Genomic DNA, 12,820 nt, shown 5'->3' with positions numbered 1-12,820 from the left:
AGAAGAGCGACAGGTGAAGAGAGTGGAACAGGAAAGAGATGAAAGAGTGTCTGAGGAGGAAAACTAGAAAGCTGAGGTAAAAGAGAGGGAGAGAGAAAAAGAATATTTTCCATACAGAATCCTGATCATTTTTTTCTAATCTGTAGAAAACAAACGTTGAAATAATAACAGCACGTCATGAGAACCACTGAAACGATGTCACCAGGAAGCAGCCAGCACCCAGCACTCGTACTTCCTCGTGGACGACGGTCCAGAGAGCGAACGGAGGAATATAAATATAATACAGAGCAAACAGACTGCAAACACTTTTATTATACCGGAAAATATCCACGTCAATATGCACACGTGAGAATTTTTTATCTGCGGCCTATAAATACACTCGATGGCCAAAAGTTTGTAGACATTGAGGCTTTTTAAACCTCACACGAGATCATAATTATTATCTTTTACATTCTTCGAGATGGATTTGAGCAGATGTTTTGTGAAAGTGTGAGAAAGCAGGTGCGATAAATGAATGACAGGCCGAGACCTGGACCATGACCGAGACACGTTTTTGTAGTTTATGTGAAACAGATTTATTTAATTCAAAATTTGAGACGATGGGAGCCGACGTGAGAAAAGGTTTGGCCATCTACTGTTTGGCCATTTGCATTTACTGTGTTTTTGGAGCATTTTTATGGAACCTCCTGACTTTATTTTGTTTCTGCTGAGAAGAAGCCTGATTCTGGATTCTACACGTTTTATTTTTAATTGTTGTTGTAACTTGTATTTGTTGCTTCTGTTTTCAATGAACTTTGAAACATCACAAAAACTCCCCCCACATTTGGCGGTTATAAGAAGCTTCACGTTTTCAGGAAGATGTTCCACTAGATTTTTGTAGAGAAGGTGAGAAGGCTCCTGGGGTGCAATCGGCGTTCACATTCATCATGTTTAATAAAGTTGGAGCTCTTAAGCTGGAGATCTTCCTCATCAACTCATGGAAAGCAGATCCTCATGGGGCTGACTTTCTGCACGGGAGCAGGTTTGCGCTTCCAAAGATGTAGAGATGAAAGTGTGTGTTAGAAAGAGAAAAAAATGAAAGGTAGATAAAAAAGAAAAGAGAAGGAATGAAAGACAATGTCGAAATAAAGAAAAAGATGTGGAGGAATTTAGATCATGTGACCACCACTCGCCCCCCGGCCCCCTCCCCCTCCCCAGATGTGTCCTCAGCTTTCACATGTCGTCTGGAAAAGTCTGGTGTCCAAATACTTTTGGCCATGTTTTGTTTACTGATCTGTGATCTGATAATTTAATCTCTGAATCTGCTGCGTGTGATGTTATTTTGCTGCATGATTCATAGCAGGACTGTTTTGATTGAAAAGCTTGGAGGAAAAAAAGAACTAGTCACGAGGACACATCTGCTTTAGCGTGTGCGTGAGTAACGACACGCTGAGCTCATCATCACGATGCTGCGTTTTGGGTCGCATTAAACTTCAACGGCTCCAAATCTCACCCTGAGACTGCTGAGGGTAAAAGAAAAACAAGATCAAAACCAAAAGGTGCCTTCAGGTTTCATAACAAACACGTCTGGCGTGGTTTCGAGTAACCTCCTGCTGCTGTCACGTCTTCATCCTTGTGCAAGGTGCACGTTTCTTGGGGTGGGGGTGGAGCTCGCGGTGTGACGTGAGGTGAAAGAACTGGCGGATTAGTTCACGTCCGTTACAACTGCAGCGACCCGTCATTACTTCTCCTTCGCCTTCCAGATTTATTTCAGCCGAGTCTGCAGAAATTATATTCGCCTTCTAACATCTGACTGCATTCTATTAATGACACAAACACGGCGTGACGTGCGGCCGCGGCGGGGTTAAAGTCGTGAACGCATTCCTCCAAAGACAAACCCCCAAACTGATTGGCCGGATTAGAACCTGAACCCTCCAGACACAGACGAGTCAGAGAGCAAGAAAAAAAAAAGGGTGGGGGGATGTCCAGATCATTTTACGGGGCTCTTAAAGTTCAACACAACAGGACTATTACCAGAACATCCTGTGCCCTAAACACACACACACACACACACACACACACACACTCCTGGTGCATGATGGGACAGCTCAGTGTCCATCACCCCACATCGTTTTTATTTTTCATTTGTTTCTCTACACATTTCTAGAGGCGTAAAATCCATCCGTGCTGCTCTTCTGCTGCAAAAATGAACCCTTTTCCTGTTCCTCTGCGGAACTTCTCAAAACACTTTCACTTTGTCAGAAAATGCTGCGAACAAACACAAAACACAAACCACTTGGACAAACTTCTCATCGTCCTGAAGACGGATATTCCCTCACCCATGCTGATTCTATTTTACTACTTTACACGAAGTACACAAACGCGCGTACTGATCGTTGTTCAAGGATTATTTATTGAACGTGTTGCTATAGAAACACGTTCTCATCACGTTCTCAGAAATTCTCATTCTGACTAATTATTTTATAGCGATACTTTTATCAGGCGAACAAAATCGTGCGATCGAAACGATCCGGGCGCGCGAGAGCGTATTCCTGAAAAAATAAAAAAAAAAGGCGAGAAGATCGACGATTTTGCAATATTGCAAGGGGCGGGGCTTATTTCAGATAACGAATATAAACCACAACATGTGTAGCTACAGGAGTTCATTCGCATTTACGGGCCATGTGTAAAAAAACAACAACAACAAAAAAGCTGCATTAAAGCTGCAGTCTGTAATATTTACTAGTGTTTCCAGATGTGTGATTATCACATCACTGTCATTTTTTTAATGTGTTAGATGTTTATTTATTGGTCCTGGTGTCAGAACCTGCAGTAAACTCAATGTTTTTCACTACTGATATTAACGTTGTCATTTTCTGGCCCAGAAATATGTAAGCAGAAGGTTTTATGATGTTACATTTTTTAATTGGTACAATTTACTTTTTCCACTGTATGATGGACAGTCTCTCTCTCTCTCTCTCTCTCACACACTTGTTATTTATCCAATCGACTTGACTTCATGACATCGATCTGTTTATTAGACAATAAATATGGAACCAGTCTTCACATCTTTATACTCTTCAATTGACTTTAATCCTCGACTGCAGCTTTAAAAATCACAAATCAACCCGCTGCTTTTCTACTGAACTGATTCACTAAGTCGAGTTTCATGCAGGTGAAAGTTTGCAGTATGAGGGACACTTCCTCATGCACCACACTTATATCTAGAAGCCACACAAACACCACTGTTTAATTGATTCTCTCTGATGCAAGAAAATGTTTTTAATTAATTAATTAGGGGGGCCAGTGCTTCATAATTAGATTTCACGAGTACAAACAAGGTGCAAAAGTGTTTCAAAACAACAGTGCACTGCAAAATGTTGTTACATGTTATGCATTAATTATAACACGAAATTGATTAAATGATCATTACAACTGATTAAAAAATATCGATGGGGGTTTTGGTGGTTGGTGGGTGGTGGATACGGGGGGGGGGGGGGACTGGTTTCCTCTATTCACACTTCCATGAATGCAACTATCTAACCATCAATCATGTAACCCATAAACTTCATGTCACTACACAGAGTCTGGTGCAGAATCTCATCTAAACTACATTATAACAGTTTAATAAATGATCATAAATGATCATAAAAGCTGTAAATGCTGCAAAGGTGCATGCATTTATTTGGTTGATAATATTGCATAAGAGTGCATGGGTGTAAATCATGACAGCTGAGAGAAAGAGAAGGAGAGAGAGAGAGAGAGAGAGAGAGAGAGAGAGAGAGAGAGAGAGAGAGAGAGAGAGAGAGAGAGATAGACAGAGGCAATGAAAGCATTGAAAACATTTCATGGTGCATCTCCAGAACTTCTTCCTCACCTCAATGCAGAGTGACAAATCATCCTAAATAGACCAGGTCTTTTCCTAAAGGCTGTAATTCCTTATCTGAGCAAACCCCAGATCCTCAGATCTTCAGAACGAAGCAGAAGACACTTTCTCCCACGCTGAAAACTCTGCGTCTGACATCATATTAAAACTCACTTGTCATTTCAAGGCAGCTGAAATGCGCGTTCCCCTCGAACGCGCGCTCCCGAGGGCTCGGCAAAGCGAGCGCTGGCGGACTCACGTATCCCTCCGCCGAGAACGTCTAACAAAACCGAGCAACCCGACAAAAATAAATAAATAAATAAATAAATAAATAAATAAATAAATAAATAAATAAATAAATAAATAAATAAATAAAAAAACATCGCGATTCGATTACTGTAGAAATATCGAAGAGGAATTGTCTCATCCGGGGCGTGAAGGGGCGCGCAATAATCGTGCGAGGGCCTATTTTCACCTTGGGCGGAGTATGGATACGAGATGTGAAGCGGCAAAGCCGGAACGAGCCGCTTTTCGAGGCGTAGGCCGCGTCGCTCTTTTTTTTGCTTCTTAAAGAGACACTACACGTGAGAACGCGCACGATTACCTGTTAAAAAGTACCGAAAGTTGTTTACTTTTTTACACGCACAGTTTGTCTCCTGGCGTGTGATCTTTTGCCTCCCAGTTGCAGGTTTTCTTGTCTCACCAACTTGTCCTACTCCCTACAAAAATACAAAAGCAAATAAAGCGTTTCTATAATGTATAAACCATGCAGTCATGCTTAAAACTAGATTTTACACAATCTGCATGCTATTGCACGACCCACTTTTCATGCACAAGTATTTACAAATTCTCCTGCAGAGATCCCCATTAGTATCTCCAAGCTGCCACTCTTGGGCCCTTGAGCAAGGCCCTCTGTGCTCCGGGGGTGCCGTAGACCCCAGCGTCCGATCCAGCTGGGATGTGTGAAGAAAGAATTTCACCATGCTTTAATGTGTATCTGATGAATAACGGCTCTTATACTCTAAAATGTAAATAGTTATTAATTATATTGTCCAATCAGCCAATCAGGTGGCAGCATGAACACAATGTGGCGTTCGCCAATGCTCAAACTCATCTCAGTGATCTCATTGGACGGGCCAGGACGTGGTTGTTGATCTCTTGGGATGTGTCCTCACAAATTATATTCTGGAATGGTTCAGAAGAACTGAGGAGATGCACATGTATTTAATATTTGAGAACCCGAACAGATAAAAGGAAGAATTTATAGAATTGGGAAAATGTTGTATATTTGTTTGGAAAATGTGTCAAAGAATAAGAGAATTTCATTTCTTCCTCTTCAGAGTCATAAGAAATGTCACTCGATCACAGTAACAGAGGAAGGAATGGATTTTTCCACTGAAGCTGCATCGAGTTAAAAGGTATACAGGATAATGTGACTAAAGGCCAGGGATCGATGTGTGTATGGAAGAGAAGCAATCAAACACATACTGCCAAAAAAGTAGCTAAAGACAGACAATACAATACAAAACATCTGAAAACATACAGTGAATGGGGTTGAAGTGACCCCTATCTTCTATCACATCCAGGGTCCAAATTAGGTTTGGCCTTTAAATACTTGGGCTTTAATTTCAGGCACATACCGAGGAGGAGTTCCTGTAAGTTCCTGTTCTCACTGTTATATAATGTGAAAGTGGTGAGCTTCAGTGCTGCTGGTGGAAACATCCTGATGATGAGATGATGAGCAGACAGGACGGCTACGGTACCTCAAATAATCACTCTTTACAAATGTGATGAGCAGAAAAGTATTTCATAATATACGCCTTTAGCAGAGATGGGGTAAAAGAGCAAACACACACACACACACACACACACACACACACACACACACACACACACACACACACACACACACACACACACACTGTTTAGCCCTAACAGACTAAACATATACGATTCCAGTTGAATACTTGTGCAAGCCACTACAGTATTATATTGTTGTATTATTTGTAGTTTAAATAAATAAAAATAAATGCAAGAAAGTTTGTTCTATTTGTGTTTATTCTTCACCAATAATAAGCTTGAAATACACACTGTTTTAGTGAGTGCTTGTGTTAAATACGGTTCCAGTGCTGGAATATTTCATGATGAAACGGTGTACTAGAGCCCCCTAGTGTTCACGAGCCGCATTGCATCTTAATCAGTTATAAAATCTAATCCTGAAATCAGAATAATCCGAATTCCATTTCCTACAGCAAACAGATATCGAGTCAAACTAAAACGATTTAATATAACCAAGTCATAAACAATTATATATTACTTTAAAAAAAGCCATGATTTAAGGCATCATTAATACTGAACAATTACACTTTAAAATATTGATTTATATATTGAAATAATTGCTAAGATATGAAGATAAAATAAGGATATACTATCTGGGTTTAAAAAAAGGTATTAAGTCACAATAATTAAATCAAAGTCAAAATAATGTCATAATGTTGAAATACAGAATAAAGAAAACATAATCGACAAAAGTAAACTAATACTACAGTTAAAGACTAACTATTAATAATAATAATTCCAGATTAATATATTGACAAAACCCTAAACTAGAAGTAAAATTAAAAAAACATATATTGACCATATATTTTGATATATCTTGTAATAATTAACAACACTATTGCAATAATAAAATATATATAATAGAATTGCTCTGGTTACTGTCTGTGTGGAGATCCTGGATTCTCCACGTGTCTGTGTGGGTTTCTCCGGGGGGTTTAGTTTCCTTCAATGTCCAAAAACTGAACTTACAGTTTTGCACAAAAGTGTCCATCAGTGAACAAGTGATAACAAGTGATAACCTCAACAATGATGAACTACACAATATTTCCGAAAGGCACAGAAGAGTGAAGGTTTTTATTACAGCAAAAGGAACTGAATGTGGAATGGGATGTCTTATGGTCGGGTGTCCACAAAATTATGGCCTAATTGTGTATAATGAATAAATATCCAGATCTGAATGGGGTTTCTTTAGATTATGATTCGTCTCAAGTTCTTATATCATCTCAGGATCATCTTTGTGGAACCCTTTCAAGTTTCTTCCTCGTTTCATCTCAGAGAGTTTTTCCTTCACCACCGTCATCTTTGACTTGCACACTAGATATAAACTTATAGAGACAAATGTATGAATTTAAAATATTGATTATTAATTCTAAATATCTGCTGATAAACGTGCTATACAAACACAACAAACAAACAAATAAATACAAATAAAAAGCTGTGAAATGCAATGAAATTAACATATTAATGTTGCCACCAGGGGGCGACACCAGTCCAGGTACACAGAGTGCAGCTCCACTGAAGATCTGATTACTGAATTCACACATTCACTCAAATCTCATCTGTAAATACTCACATCAATCTGTTTATACCAGTGTGATCTTGCAGATCATTAATAACCTCGGTGTTTTCTCTTTTCTTTGTCGACAGACATGTCGAAGTTTCTGTCTCGTCAGAGGAGCGAGTCGTTCCAGGAGTGAGTCATTGTTTTCAGGACACAGAGAGATAATTAGATGGATTTTTAGAGCTTTACAACCTCGATGAACAAACTTTCTACATGCTGGGAGAGAAAACAGCACGTCATCCTTCATCAGCGTGAAGCACAGAGAGGATTTACCGCAATCGGATTGGTCAGAAGATGCTGATTAGTTTTCTATGAGTAGTGCAGCTGCAAATCACTGATTTATATTCATTAATAAAAATGTGCACGTTTAATTTATATATAAAAAAAAAAAAAAAACACTTTAATAACAGAAATTTAGCATTTTCATTTAGAACTCGCAGAAACTTAGAACCTTCTAAAACTTAGAACCCTCAGGAAGTTGATACTCGCTGCTAGAAAACATTCTGAACTTCCGTTAGAATCTTCAAAATGTAGAAAGTAAGAAACTCTCGAATGGTTAGAACTTCCTGTTAAAACCCTGAAAAAAAGTTTTATAGAATGTAAAACCCTCCATTTAGAACCCTCAAGAAAAACCCTCAGAAAATTAGAAAACTCAAAAAGATAGAACCCTCAGAAAGTTAAAAAACCTCAGAAATGAACAACCCAGATAGAACCCTCAGAAGTTTAGAGCCCTCAGTACGAACCCTCCAGAAGTTAAAACGCTCAAATAGAACCCTCAGAAATGTAAAACCCTCAGTAAAAACACTTGCAAAGTTAAAACCACCTTTAAACACCTTCGAAAGTTCGAAACCTCAAGCAGAGCACTTACAAATTTAAAACAATCCATTAGAACCTCACTTAGAAACCTCCAAAACTAGAGAGTTGGAACCCTCAGAAGGTTAGAACTCTTATTTAGAAGCCTCACTTAGAGATCTCAGTTCAAACTCTTAAAAAACGAAATCTCTCGGAAATGTAGAAACATCAGAAGTTACAATCCCACGTTTCACATCTGGAAGTAAAAACCATTTTACTAAAACAACAAACCCAGTTACACTCCAAACCTCTACACTACAACCACAACTGTGCACCTACAACATCTGGAGCAGTTTAGAATCAAAATTTGTCTAATAACATGACAAAAACATTAAAATGTAAATAAAACACAACCTAATCACCAGAGATGCAGACTCATAATGTGCAGCGCCCCCCAGAGGCTGTAATCCAGTGGTACCGCTCGTATTCACTGGTCTGCAAGTGGAGAACAAACCCATTCCCAGGCTGAGACACGCTAGCAAGCTTCAGGGTTGGTGACCTCCTCACCATGTCTCGCTTTTCTTCACAATGTATTTTTAAGTGTCTGAGACCAAATAATTTTCTCTTCCTCCGTAACTATAAAAAAGTCTAACTCAGATGTATTAATGTGTGCAGCTACACACGTGTTTTACCAGTCGACCTCGGCTGTAACAGAGGCGAATCTGAAATCTGATTGGTTAAAGAAACAGAGCTGTTTATTAAGGAGACGATGGTAAAAGTCCAGCAGTACTGATTCTGAAGGTTCTGGGCAGATTAGATTCACATGGCAGCACATAGAGGCTGAAATCTGATTGGACAGAAAATCTACCATCCACATCCACGTACTGAAGCAGAGCAGCCGAGAGAAACACTACGACATGAAGAGAAGAAACTGATGGGAATAAATTAATATAATTTCATGCAACAAATAATAGAATTTAGGTTGTAATTGTAGGTCAGAGCTTCTGATGATGTTTAGTCCAGCAGAGAAGTGTTTACTGCCCCTGATCTCCCACCACTGCTCCTACGTTATAGCAGCTATAAACAGCCTTTCTGTCACCAGCCGTTCTTTAATCTCCCTCCTGAAAAAATGTTAAGGAGAAATGACAAGATGTCTACATCTTTGAATAATATGAAGCTCTGACACTGGAGACTCCTTCCACAAACTTTAATCCCCGAAACTTTCATTGCTCTTAAATAGTATCCACCTTGTGAATGAGCTGTTTTTCAGTTTCAGGTTGCGTTTCTTCTGCTTTACGTCGTCCACACACCCCAGATTCCAGACGTCATTTTCAACCGCAAGATAAAGCCTGGAATTTCAGCAGGAAAAAATCACATGGTTGGAATATTTGGACTTGTAATCCCAGCGTCCCGAGGCCGAGTGTGAGTAAATCATACACACGAGCCCACGCAGGGCCAGGACGTGGTGATGCCACAGGTGGAGGAACGTTGCATGTCCGTGCCGATCCTGGGCTTGTGGGTGGGCTGGAGTTTCACAAGACTCTACGCTGAGGATCATTGGAGCAAAGAAAATATTACAGTCATTAAAACCACTTCAGTGTTTAAAGGATTAAGAGCCTGTGAGGAACACTGTTTACCTGTGTGCTTTAGGATCGTCTAGACTGGAAGAGCGCTTACCTGGAAAGGTGTTGGCTGTGTGAACACACACTCTGTTTAATCAGGAGGCATCTGTACACTCTTCTATACATTCTCAGGAATAAAAGAGTTCCTTAGAAGATTCTTAGGAAAGATCACAGTTCAAAACATCAGATTTAAAAAGAATTGCACTTTGTTTTTTTGTACTTTGTTTCCTATTTCATTACATAAAAAGGGGAACATGAGAATCATCAGAAAGTTAGAACCCACAGAAAGTTAGAACCCACAGTTAGAACCCTCAGAAAGTTGGAACCCACAGTTAGAACCTTCAGAAAGTTAAAATCTCCATTTAGAACCCTCAGAAAGTTAGAACCCCCATTTAGAACCCTCAAAAAGTTAAAACCCCCATTTAGAACCCTCAAAAAGTTAAAACCCCCATTTAGAACCCTCAAAAAGTTAAAACCCCCATTTAGAACCCTCAGAAAGTTAGAACCCTTTTTTTGCTGCATTAACAGGAAGAAGATTAAAGACTTTAAATCAGGGGATATTTATACTTGAAATCTGGAAATAGCAGGAAGGAAATGTGTGATTTAACTCAATACTCCAGTATAAAGTTCATGCTCCTGTTTAACACTTGGGTTTGAATGTGTTGCTTTTTTTTCCTCTACAAACAGAAACAGACAAAACTGTAAAGACAAAACATCAGTCCTTTCGTCACAAACCCAGTCTCTAATTACACCCCTGTTTCTCCAATACATCCGCTCTTGTGTACACCTGTACACACACACACACACACACACACACACACACACACACACACACACACACACACACACACACACACACACACACACACACACACACACCTTCACTGCAGTATCGTGCGGTATAAAAGTAGTATGAGGAAGTGTTCTATCACTGGCTGAAGGTTCTGTGATTCATTTCAGTTTAATCATCAGCCATAAAAAGACCACTAATGTTTAAAAGATGAAAGAAATGTTATTAAAGATAAAAACACATCTGTTCATTTAATTCAACCTGAATGGTCACTTTATTAATTAAAAATAAAAAACATAAAAAAAAATGGATTATGAACGTAAATGAGATCTTTTCTCAGCAGTGACGAAGAAATCCTCTGAGAAAGGCCATGAAGAAGAACCTTCAAAACTCCAAAAGGAGCCCATCCTCTTCTCTCTCAGGATCGATTGGATTGTATAAGTAATAAAATGTTCTTTTAGAAAATCATAGTCCACATTTAGTCCATATTTGCTGTTATAATAAGCTCCACTCTTCAGTGAAGATGTTCTAAAAAACGTGTTAGTGAAATGGAGGTGAGAAGGTGAGGAGGTTCCTGGGGTGCAGTCAGCCTTCACATTCATCCCGAAGGTGTTCAAAAGGGTTGGAGCTCTGTAGCAGGAGATCTTCCACAACTTCCAATCCATGGAGAGCAGACCTTTATGGAGCTGGCTTTGTGCACAGGAGCATGAACAGGTTTGGGTCTCCTAATTGTGTGGAGATCGGTTACTTCGTGTTGTTTGGGACACGACGTATCTGTACGTTATTCAGTGTGAAGAATGAAAAGACAAAAGCAGGTATTTGACTGTGAGATTCCAGTGAGCAGTTGGGCATGAAGGCTTATCCATCTCTAATTACAGCCGAGCGGAGAAGAACGTTCCTCTGAGGTGTTCCTCAGTTCTTCAGAGAAGAGAGATGGACCTTAGGTCTGTAGACTTCTGGCCTTTCACTCTCAATTTACTTTCAGTTAAAAGGAACATATTGCTACAAACCCCTAATTACAATTAATGATCTAAATAGTGTTGAACACACGCAACAGACATACACAACACACAAAACACACAGACACCACGTACATACGCACAACAAAAACAGTGGATCGTTGAATTGTTGATGGTTCACTATTTTGACTTTCTCTTTTAGAAAACATGTTAGTTAGAACCCTACATGTAGAGCATCCAAGAAGGCCTTGAGGAACCTTCTAAAAAGGTTCAATGATTCAGTGTCGAGTTGTCGAGGCTAAAGAACCTGTGCTTGGAACCCACAAAAAGTTCAAACCAGTTAGTGAAAACCTCTAGAAAATGAGTTCCTTGAGAATGTAGGAGAGTAAGAACCTGAAGTTAAAACTGGCAGAAAGTTAGAAGTCTCATTTAGAAATCCAGAGTTAGATCATCACCTGGTGTGAGAGAGAGAGAATCTCTATGCTCTAGAATCAGCCCTGAAAACAAACTTTCATACATTTTTACTTATAAATATTCTAAATACACTTTAAATGTTGATTTTTATTTATTTATTTATAATTCTGAATATTACTTAAGTGATATAAAAAAATTACTATTAAACTACTTTTAAATGATTATTATTATTATTATTATTAATATTATTATTATTATTATTATTATTATTATTATTATTATTAATAAACTAACTAACTAAATGTATTTATTTATTTTATACTTGCATAAAAATGTATTTCTTAGACAATATACACACCTGAAAGAAATATTTACTAAGATATTTTATATATATATATATATATATATATATATATATATATATATATATATATATATATATATATATATATATATATATAAATATATAAATACAACATCCTGAGATAAATATCTTATCAACTTTCCAATCTCAATATTTGTTTAACAAAAGTTCATTTTAATCTGCTCTGATTATTATTTACGTCTGCTGTGTAACTTTTTTACATTCAATTCAATAAAATTGCTGTAATGTAATAAAAACGCTCTGCTTTGTGTTTTCTATCCCCGTGTTTATTTTAGGAAAGTTGCACCTGTAGCACAGTGTTGTACACCTGTACACGAGTCATTTAAATCATCTGAAACTCTGCCTAGAAACTCGTACACAACAGTAGGACGAGTCTGAAAGAGGAGAAGCGCGTGTTCTGATCTCGGAATCTGGCACTGCGTTCATTTGTAAAGAAAATAGTATGCAAATACAGAAAGTGCTTTGAAGTTTTATGAGCAAGACACAATTCCAGCCTCAGACAAAATATTTGTAGTACAATTAATGCATTAGATGCACTGGGTTTGTCAATAATAATAATAATAATAATAATAATAATAATAACCCAGCCATTAGGGGGGCACAAGCCAGTGCAC

Source organism: Silurus aristotelis (genome assembly GCF_946808225.1).
Source record: "Silurus aristotelis genome assembly, chromosome: 18".
Classification (NCBI taxonomy): Eukaryota; Metazoa; Chordata; class Actinopteri; order Siluriformes; family Siluridae; genus Silurus; species Silurus aristotelis.
Note: the sequence above shows the minus strand (reverse complement) of the source record.